Raw genomic sequence first — 26,090 nt, 5'->3', positions numbered from 1 at the left:
AAAATTCTTCGCTGAAATTCAATTATCTAAAAAATTTTTATTAAAATTCTACGCAAACATTCAATTATTCAATATTAATTTCAATAGGTTTTTAAAAAATTTTTTAAATCTTAATTCCTATGGAAAAATAATAATGATTAAATATTTATTTTTAATAAAACTATTGGTTTTCGAATAATTTTACAATTAACGAAATTTGTAAATAAATGTAATAAGAATTTTGAGTATCTAATAATTTTTAGAGTGAATCAGAATATTCTTTAGGGTCAGGGAAAAAGGCAAAATCCAGTCAGGAAAAAGTCTGGAAATCAGGGAAATGACAGGGAAAAACAAAATTAAATATTTGTGGCGCGAAATTCAAAGAAGAAAAAATTTAACTAATGATATATTAATATTAACAGTGTTTAATTAATAATATGTAGATAATAAAATATCTATAAAAAAATAAGTGTGAAAATTTCTTCCTCATATTTAATAAGGTCCCTGAAGTTAGCGTCGTGACGCTGAGCATTAGTGATATTGTTGTCTCTAAAAAACCCAAATAATAGTTTTCAATACTAACTTCAAAAGTGATTTTTTAACACTTTTTTAAAATAAAAAACAGATGAATGATTAAAAAAATGTAGATTAAAATAAATTTAGAACATGTGCTTGAAAAGTTTCATTTAAATAAATAGCCAATTAAAGTCTCTCTACTGATTTTTTTTTTCTTTTTTGCTGATTCATCGTATAAAATGTGAAAAAGTAAAAATAGAAGGAAAATTTTTGTACATATATTTATATACGAATTCAATTGACAGAAATGCGAGTAGAAATATTTTCTTTGATTACTAAATAAATTGATTTTTGAGTAAATTAAATAAATTCAGGAATTTGATTAGTTTTTTTGTTTTCTTTTTCTATTTTAGAAATCTCTTGTAATGTTAAACGTGCATAGCGATGGTTTAATAACAATACAAGTTGCATATCGGAATTTATCGGATGCATCACACTGGAATACAATTCAATTAACTGGGCCAATAGACAGGCTGAATATACCACGTTACTAATACGATTTCAAGATGCTTCTCACATATATGTGAGAGGAAATTAATGATACATCATAAACATGTGTCGAATAAATGCCGCGGGTGTAAATACATATAAATAAATTTTAAATCTATAGAGTAAAACGTTCAGAAACATAATATATTTCCGTGTTCAGTGTTTGAAAAATGCTTTTTTTGGATCGGAAATTTATGACATCAAAAAATATAAATAAATAAAGATTTTGGAATAATTAGATAAATTATACTTTGTAAAAATTTTAGTAAAACTATATATAATTTATTTAATTAAATATTAAATATAATGACGCGCACCGACGAAAGATATCAAAAAAGCAAAAACCTAAAGGTTATGTAATTATGTTTATAATTTTTTGAATGAAAAAAACAAAGAAGGATCAACTCTGAATATTAAATCGAGTATTAAATCATTGATGTTTAAATTTTCATTGCATCTAAAATAATTAATCTCTGAATATTAAATCGAGTATTAAATCATTGATGTTTAAATTTTCATTGCATCTAAAATAATTAATAAAATCCATTTTCAGTTTTAAAATAAACACAGAAACTTTCAAAAAAAAGGCAAAAAATAACAAACATAACGTTAAAATTTTTTGCTCATTTCAAATTCCCTGACTTTTCCAGGTTTTCCAGGTTAAAAAACGGAATTTTTCCGCGGGTTTTTAAAACTACATTTATATTTTACAAAATTAAATAATTAGTCATTATAATTTTTCCATAAGATTTTCAAAAATTTCAAATTCAAACTTTTTTGAAATTAAACAACTTACAAAAAATTATTATAAAACATGAAGAAATCGATCACTCCGAGTCTTCGACTCGGAGCAATCGATATTTTCATGTTTTATAAAAATTAAAAATTAATTGAGTAATAAAATCATTAATTTATATTATTTAAATTAATTATTTTTAATAATTTTTGAAAATTATTTTTGAAAATTATCAAATTCTTTTGTTTGCAATTCAATTTTACGAAATTTCATCGATTACACGGAAATTCTTCAATCAAATATATATTAGAAAATAAAAACTTCAAATAACTTAAAAAAATTTAATTAAACTTTTTTAAAAAAAATTAAATCTACACAATTTTCAGTTAAAAGTATGAAAAATTGAAACATTCAAAGATTATAATCTGAAACCTCCTCAAAATTCAATTTTTTCTAAAAATTGACTCTATGATACTTTATCTATAAATTTGAATTTGTAAAAATGTTTACTAATTGGAATTAGTGCCTAACTTTTTGCTCTTGAATTAGTAAATTTTACTATTAAATTAGTAGAAACGACTATTTATTAGTAAAATCTGCGAATTCACATTTCAAAAGCAAAAAGTCAGTCACTAATTCAAATTAAAAAACATTTTTACTAATTCAAATGTAAAGAGTTTAATATTCAATTATTATCTAAAATTTTAATTAAAATTCATATTTAAATCAATTTTTATTAGAAAATTCTACGAGAATTCAATTATTTAAATGCAAATAAAATGCAAATAAATAATTTATTGAAGAATTAAATATTTTTTTAAATTCAACTCTCATAAAGAATTTTATCAACAAATTTTTAAAATGGTATTTAAAATTCATTTGACGAATTTTAACAAAAATTTTTAAGAATAATTTCATTTTTCGAGAAATTAGATTAAAATTGTATAAAAAATAATTGAATTTCTGTAAAAAATTTGATTGAATTGAGGAGAATTTTTTTAAATAATTGAATTTTGGAGAAAAATTTTATTATTTATAAAGATAAATGAAATTTTGAAGAGAATTTTTTTAAACTTTTAACCGTAATTGAATTTCTGCGAAGAATTTTATTGCTTTTAAAAATAATTGAATTCTTTCAAGAAATTTAATTAAAAATGTATTGACAATAATACTTCAATTCTAATAAATAAATTATAGGAAGGCTTTTTAAAATAATTGAATTTCTTTGATGAATTTTAGTAAAACTTTTTCAAATTTCAATTATTTATAAAAATACAGGCTTTTAATATTCAATTACTATCTACAATTTTAACTAAAATTCATTTTTAAATCAATTTTTATTAAAAAATTCTACGAGAATTCAAAAATGAATAATTTATTGAATAATTAATTAAATAATTCTCATAATTGAATTCTCATAAAGAATTTTATCAACAATTTTTTTAATATTTGAATTATTTCGACGAATTTTAATATAATTTTTAAGAATAATTAAATTTTTCGAACAATTCGATTAAAATTATTTGAAATTCTGCGATGAGTTTCATTGTTTATAAAAATAATTGAATTATTGAATTGAATTCTTTCGAAGAATTTTATTGTTTATGAGAATAATTGAATTCTTTCGAAAAATTTTATTAAATTTTTTGAAAATAATTTAATTTCTGCGAAGTACTTAAGAATTACGAAGATAATTGTATTCTTTCGAAGAATTTTATTAAATTTTTTGAAAATAATTTAATTTTTGCACAAAATTTTGTTATTTTGAATATAATTGAATTTCTTGATAAGAATTTTGTTATAACTTTTGAAAATAATAATTGAATTCTTGGAGTCATTATATTAAAATTTTTAAGAAGAATTGATTTATTTTACCGAATTTTTTTTAGAACTTTGAAAAATAATTAAATTATTTCAAATAATTTAATTAAAATTGTATTGTAAAATGATTGAATTCTTGTGAAGAATTTTATTAAATTTTTTGAAAAATAATTGAATTTCTGGAAAGAATTTTGTTACAACTTTTGCAAATAAAATTGAATTCTTGGAATAATTTTATTAAAATTTTTTAAAACAATTGATTTGTTTTGAAGACTTTTATTAAGAACTTTTAAAAATAATTAAATTATTTTAAAACATTTAATTAAAATTGAATTGAAAATAATTACATATTCTTGAGAGGATTTTTAACAACAAATTTTTAAATAATATTGAATTCCTTTGACGAATTGAAATTAAAGTTTTAAGAATAATTACGTTTTTCGAAGAATTCGATTAAAATTTATTGTATTAAAAATAATTGAAATTCTGCGATAAGTATTATATTAATTATATAAATAATTGAATCTCTTTAAAAAATTTTGATTATTTATGAAAATAATTAAATTATATATTAAAATCGAATTAATTTTCGCGGATAAATATTTTTTATATTCGGTTATTTTTTTACCCTCTCCGGTATTATATTATTATTTCTTTTTTGCGCATCTATTTTAGGGTAATAAAGTTAGGAATGAAACTGTGTAGAAAATCTCCAAAGGATTCTATCTGGGTATAAAAAAAAAAGTTGGCCAAGTTCACACGTGTGACAGTTTACGAGACAAATCTTCCTATTCGTTCCAGTTGAAGAATTTCTCAAGGGACGTGCGCGCCTTGATAGAAATAGTGGAGATTGATGCTCTATATTTGAATTTGCGCTCTTCTGCAAAGTTTACAACCAAACTTGTTATAAATAACCACCCAAATCTCTCGACACTTATACATATGCATTTCTGATTTCAAAAATCCCACTCACACAGGGCATAACATTTTTTTTTATTTCACCATTGCAAAAAGATGTAATTTAGCTTTGATAAAATAGAATTTTGTTTGTAACTTTTAACATCCGTTTTTATTTTATTTTGTTTTATTGATGATGGATTAATGTTTTTTTAAACGAATTTTTCTTCTTTTGTAAGCCAGTGTAAAAAATAAAACAAAATTTATAAGCATTAAAAAAAAAAAAAAAAAAAAAAAAAAAAAAAAAATTTGTTATAAAGCAAAAAATATGTTTACACTAGAAGTAAAATATTCTTTTCTATTACAAAACATAAAGCAACAATAATTAAATAAATTAAATTAAAATTCACTAATAAAAATATAAAAATTTAATTAATTGAAACGTGTTAAAAATTATTTTATAGGGTAAATAAATATTCATTTGACATAAAGTAGTCAATTAAAGTTCTCTTCGCAGTGTTTGTGTTCCATAAAAAATGCACTATAACGTAATTTAAAAATTATCACTGTATTCTATATTATCTTAATTATTATTTATAGACGATAAGAAACACTTCGTCAATTGTAAGAAACAGAAAAAAAAATTTCTAAGTGAAATTACTTTAAACTTGTGGATAAACGATTAATTGCTTGTAATCACTGCTTTGATTATAAACGTCACTGTCAATTGCTTATTTTACAAGAGAGATAAAACATTTCCATGAATTTCGATATAATATTGAATGAGAAAAAAGTGACTCTGCGATGTGTCACATTTTTTTTAGATATTAATAATTCCCAATTTTTTTATTTCCGCTATATTTAATGGAATATTACCAAAAACAAAATTTCCTTTACAATTTTTTTTTAGTAAAAAGAAATTTTTTCGAAAAGAAAAATTGGTAGCGAAACATTTTTATTATGAAACAATAATTATTAATTATGTAATTCACATTTTGATAAAAATAAGAATAACTTTTGTTCATATGAAAACGAAAGTTGTTTATTTCTTCTCGAATTAAAATTTTTATTAAACAATATTTTTGCTTCACTCAAAAAAAAAAAATGAGAATATAAAAATTAATTATTAATTACATTTACAGGAAAGGAATTTATCATTAATTATTAAGTTTCTAAATATAAGTTTTTACTTTTTCTTCCAATCAGTAATTTTTTTTTGAAAATTTTTTTAATAGAAAACATTTTGAATTTATTTTTTGAAAATAAAAATTTTTGAACGTTTGAAACGTTAAAAAAAAAGTGAAGTGTTGAAAAGATTTTTCAAAAAAATTTAATCACGAATTCTGATCTAAATTAAAATATATTTTAATTAAAATTTTTTCTTTAATTTAAAAAAACCTCTCATATTTTTTGATATTGAAAAAAATAAGAAAGAGAAATTAATTTTCATATTACAAAAAAAAAATTGTCTTCAGAGATTAGAATACATTTGAAAGCAGCTTTATACGATCAGAATGCCGCCTATGGCATTGAGAACTTATAAAACACAAAGCCTTTTCCGGAAGCATTTAAAGACAAGAAAGAACCGATTGTTCTTCATGTCCTCGAATAATTTTGCAACTTGGGCTGTGACCAAGGATTTTTTTTCCAATTAACAGGTGTAATGTAACAAATGAGATAGAAATACAAAAATGATTTAGCTGCGGAAAATGAAAAAAAAAATTGAAATCTTTCAAATAAATCAGATTTTAACAAAAATTTTGAAATAATAAATGTGTGCCTATATAAACAAAAAAGTACAAATATAAAAAAAAATGATTTTTTTAAAATTCTTTTAGTACCTTATCATTGTGACCTGAATAAAAAAATACGATTTCTAGAAGAAAAAAATGTAAGTTTGTGTAAATAATTGAGCAATAAATTTAAACACGAGTCCAAGTAACCTCGATTATTTTCTAAAGTATCAATGAAATTCTTTGGAAATTCAATTGGTTTTAATTTTTCAATTAAAAACTTAAATATTAATTAATAATTGAAATAAAATTTCAATTATTTTCAATTTCAATTTGGAAAATTTTCAATTACTTGTTTTATAAACGTACAATTGTCTTTTAAAAATAAAATTGAAATAGAAAAAACTAATTTTTCGGAGAATTTTGAAGGAACTTTTTTGAAACTTCAATTTTAAAGTCTATTTAAATTTCAATCCTTTTTATGAATTAATTAATATAACAATTTTATTTGTAACGCTTTTGAAAAGAAAATTTTTTGTAAGTATAATAAATTTTTCTTATAAACTTTGAAATCATCACGAATTTTAATACAAATCCTTAATTTTTTTTTATTTCTGTCAATTAATTGAACTTTACAGATAATGAAATTGAGTTAAATTTAATTCATGTAATTCTTGAAAATTAAAAAATTAAAAATTAAAATTAAATTAACATTATTATTTATAAATTATTTAGTAAATAATTTTAATTTAAACTTTCCAAAAATAATTTCATTTTAGTAGATTTGTGTTTAAAATTTTTACAAATAATTATTTTACTTAGAAATTCCAAAAATAATTTAATTTTAGTAGAGTTCGGTTAACAATATTTTATAAATAATTGAATTTCACAAGGTTTCAAAAATAAAATGTTTTAACTCCTTCAAAATTATTTCATCATTTTAATTCAATTATTATTATTTCCAAAAATTTGTAACTAAAATTCTTCTAAATCAATTATTTTTAATAATTTTTGAAAAGTCCTTTGAGAATTTTCAAATTTATTTATTTATAATTTCATTTTACTTTCAATTAAAATTCGGAAATTCTTCAATTAAATATATTAGAAAATAAACATTTGAAAAAAATAATTTCAAGTAAAATTGAAATAAACTTTTTCAAAAAAATTCATTCTTCTACAGAATTGTTATAGTTAAAAGTATGAGAAATTCAAATTTTCCAAGATTTTAATACGAAACCTTTTCATAATTTAATTATTTCTAAAAATTCACACTATACCTAATGCTTTTAATATTCAATTTTTATCTAAAATTTGAGGTGGACTTTATTTTTAATTCAATTATTTAAATAAAAAAAAAATTTATTTAATAATTGAATTCTCATAAAGAATTTTATCAACAAATTTTTAAATAATTGAATTCTTTCGACGAATTTTAATAAAAGTTTCAAGAATAATTACACTTTTCGAGGAATTCCATTAAAATTGTATTAAAATTCAGCATTGAGTTTTATTATATTTATAAAAATAATTGAATTCCTAAAAAGAAAAAAAAAAAAAAAAAAAAAATTTTTTTTAAATTTTAAAAAAATTAAAAATAAAATAAATAAATAAATAAATAAATATTATAAATTTTAAAAAATTTATTATTTGTGAAAATAATTGAATTATTTAGAAGAAATGTATAAAGAAAATTTGTAAATAATTGAATTCCTGTGAAATTTTGATTATTTTATGGAAATAATTAAATGTTTGCGTTGAATTTTATTGAAATTTTTTTTAAATAATTGAATTCTTTTGGAAAATTTGATTAAATAGCAAATATTAAAAATCATTGAATTGAGGAAATTTTTTTCAAATAATTGAAATTTTGTCCAAGAATTTTATTAAAATTTATAAAAATAATTGAATTTCGAAGAAGAATTTTATTATTTCTAAAAATAATTGAAATTTTGACGAGAATTTTTAAAAAATTTTCAACATAATTCAATTTTGAAGAAGAATTTTATTACTTTTGGAAATAATTGAATTTCTACAATAATTTGTAATTTCTCTAAAATTCTCCAAAAATTATATCGTACAATTTACGAATTTTTTGTCTTTTTTCTTTCAAATTATGGACTTTACGGACGTTTTTAAAAAAAACGGACTTTTACGGACTTGAAGCAAATTTACGGACCTTTTACAAATAAATCTATTAAAAACATTTTTTTGTATAAAATAATAAGATATAACAATATAATAATATATTATTAGTAGTAATATAATACTAAAAATAAAATAATAATAATAATAATAATAATAATAATAATAATAATAATAATAATAATAATAGTAATTTAATGATTTCTATAATAAATCAGAATATTCTTTAGGGTCAGGAAAAAAGTCAAAATTTTATCTGGAAATCAGGGAAAAGCAAAATTTTAGTGGCAACTCTGTTGAAACAAATAAAAATAAAATAAATTTTATTTGTACCAAATAAAATGTTTAGTAGGCTCTGAGAGTGAATGAAGTGAATTATTATCTTTTTTTTTGGGTACAACGCGTAAAGTAATTTTCCGCACGTAAAAACGACAACCTTATATAGAAAACATTGCACAAATGTTACAAATATTGTAACATTTGTAAATTCAAATATGAGGGAGGAAGGTTGAGTGTTGCAAAAAATTCTGTATACACGAGACTCGTGTGTAAATTTGATTATACGAGTGTTGCATCACTCTCCTTTTGGCTCGTGCTGCAAATGTCACACTCGTATATAATCATCCACTTTACTCACTTGTACCATAAATAATCTGTTATCTAAAATTATGTTCTATTTTCAATATAGTATTAATAGTTTTTTTCAAAGTATAATTTTAGATTGGTTATTTCTTACTTTGCGCGCACTGATATGCGTATATAGAATAATAAATAGGTAAGAAAAAGAAGAAAAAGAAAAGAAAAAAACTTCGCGCGCGATAAATCTTATTTTTCCGCGCGTCTTTTATTCCGTATAGTTGAGACAAAAATCCTGAAGATTCTGAATAAATCTCACAGTAGGTGATGCAAGTTACAGTCAGCCGTATACATTGAGAATCATACACTTTATTGTTTCTACAGATGTTTCGAATACAAATGTCTTTTCATTTTTCTAATATATTCATTCTCATATATTTTCTAATATTTTAGATTAAAAAAATATTTTATTCATTTCGCAATAATATTTTTTTTTCTTTAAGAAATATTTTTATTTTTATTTTAAAAACGATTGAATTTTTATTATTCATATAGAATATTATATAATATATTCCAGAGAAATATTCGCAAAACTGATGTACTACAATATATTGAGAATAATAAAATAATCCCTCTGCTGAAAAAAATTCTATAATTTCTGTATATTATCTAAAATTTTATAAATCATTTTTTTATTAATATTATTTGATTGTATATTGATATTAATATTATTAACATTGATTTTATTAATATTATTAGCGCGTGGAACGCGGTATTCTCCATTTATTATTTCATTATTTTGTAAATTAAAAAACTTTATATTTTCAAGAACAAACATCAATTTTTGAATAATTACATAGATTCAAAATTAAAACAATATTAAGTACATAATATTAAATATTCTTGGTTATTATTCAAGAATTTTAATAAAATTTTTCGCAAAAATCTTATTATTCTCATAAATAATAATTTTTTAGAGCAATTCAATTATTTTTAATATAATTTTAATATAATTTCTAGAAAAAAATTCAATTATATTCAAGATAATTTTAATAAAATTTCTCTAACAGATTCAATTATTTTTAAAAATTGTAATAAAATCTTTTTAAACAATTCAATTATTCTTAAAAGTTTTTAATAAAATTCTTTGTATATTTCAATTATTTTCAATTAAAATTATTTTAAAAAATTTCATTACTTTTACGAAATTTTATGAAATACTTTGCAAGAATTCAATGATTTTCAGTACATCGAAAATTTAATTATTTCTGAAAATAATTGAGTTCTTGAATAGAATTTTATTGAAATAATTGAATCCTTGCGAAAAAATTTATAATTTCTGCAAATAATTAAATTTTTGCAAAATTTTAAAAAATCAGTGAATTTTTTAGAAGAATCTTATGAAAATTGAATATAAAATAATTGAATTCCAGTGAAAATTTTATTATTTCTGAAAATAATTGAATTCTAGAATAGAATTTTATTGAAATAATTGAAACCTTTTGAAAAAATTTATTATTTCTGCAAATAATTGAATTTTTGCAAAATTTTAAAAAATAACTGAATTTTTTAGAAGAATTTTATAAAAATTTAATTTTTCCAAAATTGTAAAAAATAAGTGAATTTTTGAAATGAATTTTTATGAAAATTGTATTTAAAATAATTGAATTCCAGCGAAAATTTTATTATCAATGAAAGTAATTGAATTCTTGAATTGAATTTTATTAAAAGTTTTTAAAACTATTGAACTTCTGTGAAATTATTTTTTAAAATAATTGAATTTTCTCGGAGAATTTTTACAAGATTTTTAAAAATAATTGAAATTTTCAAAGAAATCAATTAAAATTGTATTAAAAATAAGTGAAACGCTCAAAAGAATTTTATTATTTATATAAAAATAGTTGAATTTTTTTCAAAGATTTTTATCACTTATATAAATTGATTTTTTGCAAAGATTTTTATTACAATTATTGAAAATAATTGAATTCTTGATAAAATTCAATTACCTTCAAAATTTTCAGTAAAAATTATTAAAAGAAACTTCACTATTTTCAAGAAAAGTGAAATAAATTCTTCAAAAAAATTTAATTATTTTAAAGAATTTAAATAAAAATCTTGACAAAAATTAAATTATTTTCAATACAATTTTAATGACATTTTCTCGAAAGAATTCAATTATTGTAAAAAATGTTGATAAAATTCTTGAAATTAATTCAATTATTTTCATATTTTTTTGATAAATGCATAAAAATTTTCTCACCAGCGAAGTGAATTAAATATAGAATACATAAAGTATGATAATCATATAAATAAATTGTTTCATTTCAGTTAGAAAATGAATATTTTATATTATTATTATTATTAACTGAAAAATCGAAATTTAAAGCAATGAACTTATGAACTTGTAAAATTATTGAAAATAAAGTTGAAAATTAAAAAAAAAATATTAAGTGTTGTATGTAGTCCTTCACATTATTAATCTACCTAAGTATAAAAATATTTTATAAACGTTGATAAACGTGAACAATTGAATTAATTGAAATTCATAAGGTTTTAAATTGAAGTTTTAGAAAACAACAATTAATTAATTAATTAACGATACAGCAAACAAATTTTATTAATGATATTAATAGTTCGAAATAATATTATTTATAATTTATTTATTATTGCAATTTATAATATTATTCATTTTATAATCGAAGCGAAACAATTTTACATCACCGCCATAATTCATGGTATTGTATTCAATTTATTTCGCTTGTGAGCAAATTTTCATGTCGTAATATTTATTATAAATATTTATTTATTTTCCCTAGATTTTACGTAGAATCATTATATAAAAATTTTGCCGAAATAATAAAAATCAAACAAAATTGTTTGCTGCATCTCGTTTGTGAGCGAACTTTCATGCCATCTAGGCGGCAATTTAATGAACTTTTTTGGCGCGAAATTCAAACAGAGAAAAATTTAATAAATAATATATTCATATTAATAATACATAATTAATTAATATCCTTTCTTAAAAAAGACATGACTCTATAAAAAAAATAATTTTTTAAATTTCTATCTAATATAATTACTAGAGATTCTATAAAATTTTCCTAGTAAAATTCTACGGAATTTTCGCTCGATTTTATGTAGAATCATTCTATAAAATCATTCTGAAAATCATTCTGAAAATAATTGTAAAATTCTATTAAAACTTTTCCGACTGGGATAGTAAAAATAAAAAAAAAACTTATTTAGTACAGCAAAGGAATAATAAAAATTAAAAAATTGTTAAAGAATTAATACTTTTTCTACTAATCAATTGCTAGTAAATATTTATTTAATGTAAGATATAAGAAAACTACTATAAAAGTTTTTTTTCAATGAAATTTTGTTTTGAAAATAAAAAAAAACGTGAGTTATTATTTTTTCAAGTCTTTCGTAACACCAACATCAATGAATAAGAGCCCCTTTTTTCTGCTGCGTATTGAAAGGTAGGTTATTTTGTCACGAGGAACCCATAAAATTGGCATAACTAATTTGGTTTTTTTTTCTTTTTTGACGTGGACAAAATCTATATGTATATAGTCGGCGGAAATGACTCATATGGATTTTAGTAATTGAATAATAGAATTCTTTGAGCAAATGGCTTCTTTGGTATATTGCTTATATTTATGGCCCTGAATAAATAAAAATTCAAAAAAATATGCACAATTTTATTATTATTATTATTTATTATTATTATAACTATTATTATTTATTTTATTTTATTTTATTTATTATTTTATCTATTTTATCTATTTTATCTATTTTATCTATTTTTTTGTTTATTTATCATACATAGCTCAAGCCTTTTGGCTTTGAACGAGTATTTCATTTATTTTCTTAGGTATTTATTTATTTATTTATTTATTAAGATTGATTTTTAAAATATTTTTTTGATATTAATGTTGAAAAATATTTTTATGCCACAAACATAAATTTATAAATACTGAAAAGATTCGAAAATAGTTTTTTCTAACATTTTTTTTTTTTTTTTTTTTTTTTGCAAAAAAAATTACTTGACCAGCACGGAGAAAAAGAGGAAAAAAACCGGATGAACACGTTAGGAAACTTCCGTTTCATGGTCACAGGAATTTTATTTAGTTTTGGTTATTTTGTATTCAGTGTGCGATTCGTTCTTTTCTTTCTTTTACTCACACGCGCATGCATCGGCATATTCATTTTTAAATTGCACATCATTGCAATTCATTTGAGTATGTATTTATTCAATATTATTTGTTTGTATATATATAATAATTCATATTCATATATTCGTAAGTCACACATTTTTATAATATTTATAGGATTGATAATCAATTTCCTTTTTAAAAGCCAAAAACTCTATTTTATGGTCTAAATATATATTTCACTATCTATTTAGAAAAATCGTCAAAATAATTAATAATTGTTAAAAATAATTGCTTTCGTTTAATTTAAAAGTTTAAAAAATTATATTTCAACATTAATTTCAAAGAGCAAGAAGAGAAATAAAAATGATAAAAATAACTTTTTTTCGAATAAAATTAAAAAAAATTGCGAGTTTTGCGGTTAAAACTTATTTTTCTCATTTAAATAAAGTATTAAAAAAGATCGTAAAACTTTCTGTAGGGAAAAATTAGAAAGAATGCGGGTTTTAATACGCACGTATTATGAATATATTTAATATATCTATTCACCAGTAAAAAAAAAAATTATTTTGAAATGAATATATTTTTTCGGTGCATTTTTCTGCGTGGAAAGAATGTCAAATTTCTTTGAAATTCAGAATAATCAATTGTATATTATCAAATTTGAACAATTGTTACCCTTAAATAATATTGATTAATAAATTTAAATAATATATTTAAATATTAAATAAATTAATAATAAATATATATGTTTATATATAATTCTATATAAATTACCCTAATTAGATTCATTAATTAGTCAGTATCGATATTAATTATAAATATTAATGACCTCTGCTAATTGCGACAATCATAAAATATTATTAATAAATTCCCGATGCTAATTAAAATATAATATCAAATGAAAGTTTAATTATTGATTTTATAATTATAATTATAATTATAATTAATTAATTAATTAATTACATAAAATAGTTTATATAATTATCTTAAAGAAATAATCGCGTAATTTTCTGTAGAAATAAAACCTGAACGATTCTTTAAATAAATATTAATAAATAATAAAAAAAATTGGCAAACTTGAGCCTTGGCTTTTGATTGCAAATTTATTATTAAATAGGTCTAAAGTTTGTCATTGTTCTAAAATTAGTGGAATATGTTTTATAAATATAAATAATTAATTCGTTAAAAGATAATAATAATACTAAAAATTATTATTATTATTATTATTATTATTATTATTATTATTATTATCATCTAATAGTAATGATAATAATAATTATTATTACTATTATTATCTAATAATAATAATAATAATAATTTGTATTAATTTAAATTTTTTATTTTTTAATAATAATTATTACAACTATTATTATTATTATTATTATTATTATTATTATTGTTTAAAAATTAACAGATATATAGTTAGGAATTTGAGGTCTAATTTTTTGATGCTTTCAATTATAAACGTTTATGTTAAAATAGATTTCGTTATCTCTAGACAATACAGGCAAGGCCAAAGCAGGCATGTAATTAAAATGCCTCTTTGAAACTACTGATAAATTAAAAACATTATTTGCGCTTGTAGGTAAATGTGAATTTAGTATCTTCGAAAATTTCACGCCAGATGACAGAACCTGACGACATTGCTTTGCTGTTCTACCATCGATAAAATCAATATTAACAATTTTTGTAATAAATAATAAAAAATTTTCGTTTTGAAAATAAAAAAATTGATTCGTTAAGTAATTAAATATTCCAAATGTGATAAAGTTATAATGAATTTAAAACAAATTTATTTTATGTGTTTTAAATAGTTAAAAAATTTTAATTTTCGAAATTAGTTTTTATAATTATTGTTATTTGTATTTGTTGCTAATATCATTATTTTAATGGATAAAAAATAAAAAAATAAAATATAAATTTAATTTCTTTCAAAAAAAAAAATTGCTATTTGTATTTTAATGAATGTTTTCCTTATCAACGGTTGATAAATATTTTTCATTCAAAACATTTTTTAAGAATTTAAAAAGGAACTTAAAAAATAAATTTTAATGTTTAGGATAATATATTAAAAATAAATATTTAAACAATTTTGATTATAATATTCTAAATTACAAATATTGATAAAAATTTTGTTTTCCATTTCCTGGATTTCGAATGAAATCCATTTATTTATTTATTATAGATTTTTCTAAATAAAAAAATATTTTGTTCATATTATAATTAAAAATTTATTTAAATATTTTGTTAAAAAAAGATCTAATTTTTTACAGCTTTTCTAAGTAAATTGAAATTTCATAATTACTGCTAAACAATTTGAAAATATTATAAAATTTTTAATGTTTTGTCAAATAAATAAAATTTGTAAATGTTTTTTCTCTTGATAATCAAAATTTTATCATTTAAATATTTTTCAATTCTTAATCGAGTCAATGAAATTTGAATAAATTAATAGAAATTGTAAAACTATTTATTGAAGGACAAAAATTTTTTTTATTAAAAATTCAATTAAACCAAAAAAATAAAAATTATTCTGATTTTTTAAATTTTCAAATAAAATTTTAAAACTCTTTCCATAAAAATGTAAATTTTATTCAAAAAATTATTTTTGTTTCTCTTTCGTTTATTATTTGTTATTATTTGTCTTTTTTTGCAAAAAAATTGATCTATTATTAATATTAAAATACTGTTTTCTTTAAAATTTTTCCAAAAACTTTTTTCAAAAAAATTATAATTTACATTTTGTTTCAAAATTTCACAAAATTCTTTTTTATTACTTATTTGTTATTATTAGGATTTATTTTGTAAAAAATAAAAATTAATATATTATTAATATTAACAAATAAAAAAATTCTTTGTTATTGTAAATTTGAAGTTAACGAAAATTAAAATTTTGGATATTTGATATTTTTATTAAAATTTGGAAATAAAACTAAAAAACACAGCGATAATAATTAATTTTTAGTAATTTTTCAAAAGAAAAAAATATATATATATATTTTTTCTTTTGAGATTGCAAGCTCTGTACGTGAAGCTTGCGCATCATGTGAAACCGGAAGCTAACAGTAACAACCAGCGCGCGCATTTTGTGCCTCATGCTTTAACATTACACTCCTTGACTTTGATATTTCAGTAGTAAATCGCGCGTTCCCCTATCCGCGTGGTTTATGGCAAAATAACGTTTTTCTCTATTATTAAAAATTCATTTTTTCCAAAAAAAAAAGAAATTATTAAATTTTTTTTATTTTCTTCTAAATTTTTTAAAAAACTTTCTCAAAAAAAAATAATTTACTATCGATTTTATTTCTTTTACGAAAAAAATTTTTGGTATTCAAGGGGGGATTTTTTTTATAAATTTTTAATTAAATACGTAAATAGTACAATAATTTTGTAAATTGTTTGTAGTTAATATATTTTTTTCGGGGGGAGATTTGTGGGATTTTTTTCAAATTCGAAAATGAGCCAATTTTGAAATATGATTTTCTCGCCTTTATTTTTAGCGTGTAAGTTTATTTACACTGGGAAATGTTAAATCCCAAAGTTCACAAATAAAATGGACTTGTGTGAATAAAAAGTTTATTAAGGAGTTAATTTTACACTTGACATTGAAAATTTAAGAATTGACGATGAAATTTACAAAAAAGAAAAAAATTCCGGAAATGAAAAATTTAATTCACTAATAAAAGTTTAAGTAAAAATTATGATTAATTCAGTAAAAAAAAGTTTATTGAGAATAAAAAGTTAATTTTACACTTGACATTGAAATTTTTCATAGGAAAATAATTGATATTTTTTAAAATAGAAAAAGGACTTAAATTTTTTTTTTTTAAATTACAGAAATGTAAAATTTTATTTTCTGAATAAAAGATTAAAAATTATTAATTGAATAAAAAATGTATTCCTAATAAGAAGTTAATTTTACACTTGACACCGAGATTTAAAAAAATAATACATTGAATACATGGAAATTTGAAAAAGAAAAAATTATGAATTTTAGAAAAAATCGTAGGAATGTAAAATTCAATTTTTTGAAATAAAAATTTACTTTCATAATAAAATAAAACTCGTAATTGATAATTTATTGTTATAAAAAAAAGTCGTAGTAGTTTGCCTTGTCAAATCATCAATTGCATATTATTATCAAACCGCAATTAAAAGATAATGATATCAAAACAAAACAAAAAAAAAATAGAAAAAAAATTATACAAGGGATATGATGCGATGATAAAAAGACCGGAAAATGCAAATCAAAAACTATTCGCATATAAAAAGATGTTTCCTTCTAAAAATGATTTTAGTTTATTTCGAGTCATTTTTTTCTCAGTGTCGTATGAAAATTCAAAGAAAAAGTAGTGAAATAGTAAAAGTAAAATATTAAAACAGTAAAATAGTAAACAAAATATCAAAACTAGAAAATGTTTCAAAACTTTGGAACTTTTTGAAATTTTTTTTTCCATTGTCAAATGTCAAAAGAAAATTGTTTAACAAAGTAGAAACGAAAACTAAAATAAAAATACGAATTAGAAGTAAAATTATTAAGAAAATTTCTTTTTAAAATACAATTTGTTCAATTTCAAAATTAAAAAAATTAATTTGTACCTAATTAATTAATTTAAAAATATAAAAATGGTTTAGTTTTTAAAATATCAAAAAATTATTTAATTTCAAAATATAAAAATTCTTTAATTTAATCGTATAAAATTAATACGAAACGAAATATAAATGTTCGTCTTCAATAAAATAAACAATTTCGAAACTTTCCATTCAGTAGCTAAATAAATAAATCAATCAATCAATTAAAACAAAAATAAATATTATTTTGTATTGGATAAAAAATTGTTAAATAAAATAAATTTAATTTTTCTATATTGAATAAAAAAAATAATAGAATTAAAATTCATTTCTTTACAAATTTCAATAAAAAAAAGATCATTTTGAAAAAATTAATTCCTCCTCACTTTTAATATCACTCAATAATAACAATGGTACTAGAAATAATTTAAAACTCTCGTAAAAATGTCCATAAAAGGAATGTTAAACGATATAATAAAAATTGAATTTTTAATAAAATAAATTTTATAATATATACGTGCATATATGTATATACATATGAAAATGTGAACTCCACAGGTGTTTCTCAATGGATAAAAGATATTGGAATATCGTAGTCATGGAAAATCTATTCCACACTTTTAAATATAAATAATAAGAAAACCGATTTTCTCCACATTAATTTAAAAAGACAAAAAAAAAATGATTGAGTTTATTGTCACACGTAAGATGTATCGTAAGTGTGACTAAAACTTTTCTATATATATATATATATATATATAGTGTAATCGAATTTAGTCTGGTGTTCATCGGGGGAATTTTCTGACGTCTTATTTGATCTCCCACGACATTCCTCTGGGTGTAAATTAATTTTCAAGGTAATTATATTACTTTAAACCCATGGTAAACAACATGTTTCCCTTTTCCCCTTTTATTCGTTAAATTTATAATTTTTATTTTTTAATAGTGTGATTTACTTTTTACTTTCTTATTCTTTTTTTACTTTTTTACTTTTTACCATTGAGAGAAAATAGTAAATAATAAATCAAAAATTTAACTTAATAATGAAATAAAAAAAAATTTTTTTAAATAAATAATGAAGTACATAATAAAAAATAAAAATAACAATAAAAAATAAAAAATACGAAAAATAAAAATATATTGTTTACAATTCTAATTAAAACTATAATTCATAATTATAAATTACAATTGAGGCGTTCAGTCAAATAACTCGATCTTCGCTCGGCTGAAATTTGTGAAGCCAGTCAATGGCATGAAACATAGGGGGAAAAAAAATTTCAAAATTTCGATATTTGAAAAACGCTATCTTAAAGAAAATCAAAAAGCACAACTTTTTTCTTATTGTCATTTTTTTATAGAACGATTATTTTTTACAAAAAAAAAATAAAAAGTGAAAAATTTTTATTCTGAAATTTAATGAAATTTTAAAACATAAATCGCATTATCTACTACAAATATAAATGAATTTGATTGCAATTTGGTATGTATACTCATTAGGGTCTCCTGAAACTGAAAAAGTCTTAAAATTTTGAAAAATTATTCATTGTTTATATTTTTTTTTATTATAAATGATGACGTGTCAACAATGAAGCTTTGTAACTTTCAACGAGAAAAAGTATGCGGGGAAGTTTTGAGTTCAGCAAAGTTGCAGTGAGAAAGTTGTTCCTCAATATTTAAGGAAGTTTTTTGGAAAATTTCAAATAAATTAGTTAACAAACAAAAAAGTTATGTAATTTTTAAAGAATGCGCGCGCTGCGCGTTGACTTCAACTTAACCTATAGAGACGTGAAATATGTCTATTTTCACAATTTTACCACTCACATATTATGCAGTTCATTTATTTCCATGCTTTATTATTTGAATAATAATAATTTTATTTGTTTACAAAAATTAGCACATTAAAAAATTTGACAATTTTTTTTTGTTCAACTAAATATATTTATACTTTTCAGCAATTTTTATTTTTACACTTATTTATTTTTATTATTATTATTATTATTTATTATTATTTTTTATATTATTTAATATACTGAGAAAATTTGTACTCTTTCAAAATATACTATTTATAATTTCTAATAATAATTTCAATGAAAATGTAGAAGTGATTATTTACATTTCTTGCTATTGTGATTATTTATAAACAAAGCTATTAAGAAATTTCCATACAATAAACTTTTAATTATAACTAGTCTATTACTAATCTATTTAATAGGAAAATATTACGTAGAAAAATAATGTATATATTTAAAAAAAGTACAAATTTTCTCAGTATATTAAATATTGTGTGAAATAATTGTAAAAATAAAAATTGCTGAAAAGTATAAATATATTTAGTTGAACAAAAAAAAATTGTCAAATTTTTTAATGTGCTAATTTTTGTAAACAAATAAAATTATTATTATTCAAATAATAAAGCATGGAAATAAATGAACTGCTTAATATGTGAGTGGTAAAATTGTGAAAATAGACATATTTCACGTCTCTATAGGTTAAGTTGAAGTCAACGCGCAGCGCGCGCATTCTTTAAAAATTACATAACTTTTTTGTTTGTTAACTAATTTATTTGAAATTTTCCAAAAAACTTCCTTAAATATTTAGGAACAACTTTCTCACTGCAACTTTGCTGAACTCAAAACTTCCCCGCATACTTTTTCTCGTTGAAAGTTACAAAGCTTCATTGTTGACACGTCATCATTTATAATAAAAAAAATATAAACAATGAATAATTTTTCAAAATTTTAAGACTTTTTCAGTTTCAGGAGACCCTAATGAGTATACATACCAAATTGCAATCAAATTCATTTATATTTGTAGTAGATAATGCGATTTATGTTTTAAAATTTCATTAAATTTTAGAATAAAAATTTTTCACTTTTTATTTTTTTTTGTAAAAAATAATCGTTCTATAAAAAAATGACAATAAGAAAAAAGTTGTGCTTTTTGATTTTCTTTAAGATAGCGTTTTTCAAATATCGAAATTTTGAATTTTTTTTTCCCCCTATGTTTCATGCCATTGACTGGCTTCACAAATTTCAGCCGAGCGAAGATCGAGTTATTTGACTGAACGCCTCAATTATTACCTACACCCCCAGAAAAAAGTTACTGTTGATTTAGAAAACTTTTTTTCTTCGACTGAAATTTGTTCTTTGATTCAAAGAAAATATACTTGATTCAAAAAAAAAATTTCTTTGATTCAAAAACAATTTATTTGTTTCAAAGAAATTATTTATTTATTTGAACCTGTATATCATTGACAAAATTTCTTTGATTTGCAGAACAAATTTCTTAGAGTCAAAGAAAATTTGTTTAAATCAAAAAAAATTTTCTTTGAATAAAAAAAACTCTTTTTTATTTGAAAGAAAAATTTATTTTGAATAAAACAAAACGAATCGAAGAAACTGATTTCTTTGAATTAAAAAAAATTTTTTTCTGTGTATATTGTTTATAATTATATATTTCATTTTGCTATTTGTTTTTTCTTGCCATTTGTTGTCTTTATTAAATAAATAGATAATTTATAATAAATAATTAGAATTAGAAAATTAGAATTTTTTTAACGTTAAATTTATTTAATTCAATTCAAACAATAACAAGACAAGTAAATAATCACAATTATTTTACTTTTTATTTGTTATTAATTATTATTATGTAATAATACTTTTTTTTTGTGTATGCTTTTATTTATTTATTTTTTTTTTTGATTTTTTTTTTGACAGATCGAAAAAATGCAGGTATTTTATCATGATTTATAATAAAACAATATTTGCAATTAGAAAATATAAAAAAAAATTATGATTAACAAATAAATTTTGTTTATTATATGCTTTTTTCTATAACAAATTTCGTTCGACTGATCTAAATTATGCAAATTTTTCTCCTTTTTATTTATAAAAGATATGAGAAAATTATTAATTGTTAAAAAATTGTAATTAAAAAAAAAGGAAATGTACCCATTTTATACATAATTTTATATTTCTCAATAATATAATTTTAATAATAATAAATAATTAATTATAATTAATTATTATAATTAATTATAATTAATTATTATAATTAATTATAATTAATAATAAATTTTAATAATTTTAATAATAATTTCTATTCTATTTGTCAATTACAAATTTTAATTGAAAATGAAATTGAAACTTTTTAAATTTTTAGAAAATATAATAAAGGAAAAAATTTTACTCAAAAAAATGTTCTGTTACGTTTATTTACAAATTTCTTTAATTGCAAAAAATATTCGAAAACATCAATAACTTTTTTTTTTAATTAAATATTTAATCAATATTATTTTTCCATATAGGAATGAAGAATTTCAAAAATTTCAAATTCAAATCTTTGTAATGATTTCTTCATGTTTTATAATAATTAAAAATGCCCGAGTGATAAAATCATTGTTTTACATTATAAGAATATTATTACAGTAACTTTCTCAAAATTATTTTCATAATTTCTAATCAATTATTATTTTCTACAATTTTTAATTATTTTTTCATAACGCGGTGCAAAAAAGGGCACTTTTTTGCACCTTGTTATGAAAAATATCGTTCGTAACTAGTGCTAGCAGTTGGCAATTTTTGAATGAGCACTTTTTTTGGAACAAACTGTAGGCGAAGTGCTCATTCAAAAATTGCCAACTGCTCGCACTCGTTACGAAATATACTATTTATGAAAATAATTGAATTCCTTAAAAAAAATTTATTATTTATAAAAATAATTGAATCATTGCGAAGGAATTTATAAAAGATTTGCAAATAATTGAATTCCTGAGAAATTAAAATCAATTATTATTTTCTACAATTTTTAATTATTTTTTATGAAAATAATTGAATTCCTTAAAAAAAATTTATTATTTATAAAAATAATTGAATCATTGCGAAGGAATTTATAAAAAATTTGCAAATAATTGAATTCCTGAGAAATTAAAATCAATTATTATTTTCTACAATTTTTAATTATTTTTTATGAAAATAATTGAATTATTGCGAAGGAATTTATAACAAATTTGTAAATAATTGAATTCCTGAGAAATTTTTATTATTTTATGAAAATAATTAAATGTTTTCGTACTATTTTTAGGAATTTGAAATTGATTTGAAAATAATTGAACTTTTGTGAAGAATTTTGTTATTTATAAAGTTCCTTGGAATTTGGACGAGAATTTTTTTAAAATTTGAAAGATAATTGAATTTTATGAAAAGAATTTTATCTCTCTTGAAAATAATTGAATTTCTGCAATTATTTGTCATTTTTCCAAAATTGGATTTTTTAAATGTTTTCAATAAAAATTTGAATTACAAATTTTTAAATTCTATTATTTTTAAAATTGCTAATTTTTTCCTGAAAAGTTAGTAGCGCGCGAATTGTTGCTAGTAATGGATAATAATTAAATAAGAAATAATTAATTAAATAATAAATTATTATTATTATTATTATTATTATTATTATCATTATTAACATAAATATTGTTATTATTGTTTGTAATGTCATCATCTTTTTTAATAAGAATTGTAAGTCTTGAAAATTTAATTGCAGCTCAGATTTAAAGAAGGTTTCTAATTAATTTTCTTAATTAACCTGTCTAGTCTGTCTACAGTCATTTTGCCCGTGAGAAATAAAATCGATGTCTAAATTGATAAAATAAAAGAAGAGAAGAAAAAAAAGACGAGGAAATAGAATTCTGAGAGACATAAAAGCAGGAAACAATATTAAAGTCTACTTTCGTGGCATGAAGGGTACACTATTATAAAATAAAGAAAAAAAAAGACGAGCAAACAAACAAAGACGCATTTAGTAGATTAAAGTTTACATTGAGCTATCTGTGCGCGGTTTTCAAAAAAGAATTCGAAAAGAAGACATTTTTCTTCGACACTAATGATTCTTTTGACATATTTTTTGAAGAAACTTTATATATAGTACTTCCTCACGGATCATTTCCTTTGCGAGAGAAGAATTTTATCAGAATATAATTTTTATCAGTTTCGACAGTGCTTTTTTCAAAGGACCAAAGTTCTTTTCTTATTTGCGATGAAAATGTTTCTTTTTTTTTTTATTTCTTTTAAAGATTTCTTTTCGAAGCTAACAACTACTGAAGTAAAATTTTTTTTCTTACTTTAAACTTTCAATTTTTTATTTAATTTTTATTTTTTACCAAAAGCTTAATTTTTTGTAAAAGAAAAGCTTCTTTTGTTCAATAAGAATTTTTCAACGAGTAATTTTTTTTTGTTTATGAAAAATATAAATAAAAAAGTATAAAACAAATTTATTTGATTCAAATAAATAATCACTTATATCAAATAATTATTTTTGTGTATCAAATAATTTTTATTTAAAAGTAAATGAAATAAATTTGTTTAAATTTGCTTATTTGCTTTATATTAAATACTGAAATTATAGACTCAAATAAAATATTTATTTAATTTAAATAAAAGTTGTTTAACTATTTGTTTCATTCAAGCAAATTTATTTTTGATAATAGTCGATTATTTGAATCAAAGACATTTTTTCCGGTGTAATTTTATTTAAGTTAAGAAAATTTAATTGAAAATCTTTTTATTATATAAGTTTTAATTAAAATTTATTTTTATTATAGGAACATATCTATTTCTTAAATAAATTAATTTTATTACAGTTGAGAGTTATTTCGTATAAATATAAAATATTATAAAATAAAATACAAAAAATAGTTTACAATTGAAATTAAATAAACTTTTGATATAATTCTATTTAAATTAAATTATAAATATAGAATTTATTTTTAGATCTATTATTCTAATTTTCTTTTTTTTGAGAGAGGGGGTTGAAAAAAGTTTTAAACCTTCTGCAAATATATATTTTATATTATGCATTATGTTCAATTCATTGAACCGTAAATAAAGTAGATTAGATTTACAAAACCAGTTTCAGAATCTCTTCGTTATTATTTTTTTGAATAATGGAACTTTTATAATTTATTATTATAAAGAGTTTAGCGACATTAAATTATGAATTTATAGCCTCTAAACTGTAATAAAATAAATTTAAACGAAAATCATGTAAAATAAAATTAAATTTAAAGGAAAATTATATGCACTAAAATTAATTTTATCGAAAATTGTTTAATAAAAAAGAATTGTTACTGGAAATGTATTTAAAAATGTATTTTAAATGTATTTAAATTTCCATGTTTTATTTATTATTATTTTTGTTTAAATACTTTTTTTTATATAAAATTTTCAAGTAAAATTGTTACAATTATATTTTTTTACAATTGTTATTAATATTTTTGTTATTATTGTTATTACTATTGTCATTATTTTTACTATTGTTAAAAACTTGTTTTCTAAAATAATACATGAAGAAGTGGAAAAAAATTGTGTGTATAGTTTTTTAGAAGCTTATTTGATTTAAAAAAGTTTGATATATATTTGAGTGAAAATAATTTTCTAAGCTTCTCAAGAGCTTCTCTTTCGAGTTTCATGAATTGCAACCTTATGACCCACTCAAAAGGACCTTCTGCCTCTGCAAAGCAATTTATGCCAAGATTTTGTGACATTGCCGACAATATCGGAAAATCTAGTACTCTGTTAAGTGTGTATTCAGGTCATGTATACGTATATATATTTTTTATTTATATATACTAAATATACTTTTTATTTATATTTAAATATTCTCTTAATCTAAATTAGTATAAAAAATGATTTTTACTTATTTTAATTAGTGACTGACTTTTTGCTTTTGAATTAGTAAATTTTACTAATAAATTAGTAGAAATGATTATTTATTAGTAAAAATTTTACTTTGTTTAATTACTTTAATTTTATATTAATTTACTAATTTATAACATTAATTTTACATTAATTTATAACATTAATTTTACATTAATTTACTAATTTTATTAGTAAATTTTACAAATAAATAATTGTTTCTACTAATTTATTATAGTAAAATTTACTAATTCGAAAGCAAAAAATCAGTCACTAATTAAAAGTTAGTAAACATTATTACTAATTTAAATTTCAAGAGATAGTTTGCTTATAATTCAGATATTTTCCAGAATTTCTATTATTTTGTATTTTAGGACCATTTTTATAACTTTCTTTTTGAAATTTAATGAATATTTATTATTTGTTTTAAAATATAATTTATCAGAATAAAATTCTTCAAAAATTCGATTATATTTCAAAATAATTTTTAAAGTAATAAAATTAAGAATTTATTCTTTCAAATAAAAAATTTATTTAAATGAAATTTGACAAAACTTTTAATTGATTCAATTTTCTGAATTATTTTCGGGAGTTTAATTATCTTCAAAAAAAAAAAAAAAATGTTAAATACAATTTTTCAAAAAACTAATTTTTTTAGAATTTCTACATTAAATTGGTAAAACAATCACAGGAAATGAAAAGTGTTGTTTTAACCTGAATT

General features: G+C 19.7%; 1 protein-coding gene and 1 long non-coding RNA gene across 8 annotated transcripts in view; one reads left to right on the top strand and one right to left on the bottom strand.

The window, feature by feature from the left end:
* Nucleotides 1-26,090, top strand: part of LOC122501958 (calcitonin receptor-like) — a 314,998-nt gene that overhangs the window by 15,496 nt on the left and 273,412 nt on the right. For 4 of the 6 annotated variants that reach the window (XM_043611765.1, XM_043611767.1, XM_043611766.1 and 1 more), the window contains exons 1-2: nt 16,461-16,612; nt 18,240-18,538. The exons of 1 other annotated variant lie outside the window; for it this stretch is intronic. The gene's annotated coding sequence lies outside the window, so the exon portion shown is untranslated. Of the gene's footprint in view, nt 1-16,460; nt 16,613-17,115; nt 17,476-18,239; nt 18,539-26,090 lie in introns of those variants that run through there. One more of the 6 variants, XM_043611761.1, reaches the window with a different exon arrangement.
* Nucleotides 1-26,090, bottom strand: part of LOC122501963 — a 149,967-nt gene that overhangs the window by 99,467 nt on the left and 24,410 nt on the right. The window lies entirely within an intron of this gene.

This window comes from Leptopilina heterotoma, unplaced genomic scaffold (assembly GCF_015476425.1).
Source record: "Leptopilina heterotoma isolate Lh14 unplaced genomic scaffold, ASM1547642v1 Lhet_219, whole genome shotgun sequence".
NCBI lineage: Eukaryota > Metazoa > Arthropoda > Insecta > Hymenoptera > Figitidae > Leptopilina > Leptopilina heterotoma.
Note: the sequence above shows the minus strand (reverse complement) of the source record. Positions and strands in the feature narration are given on the sequence as shown.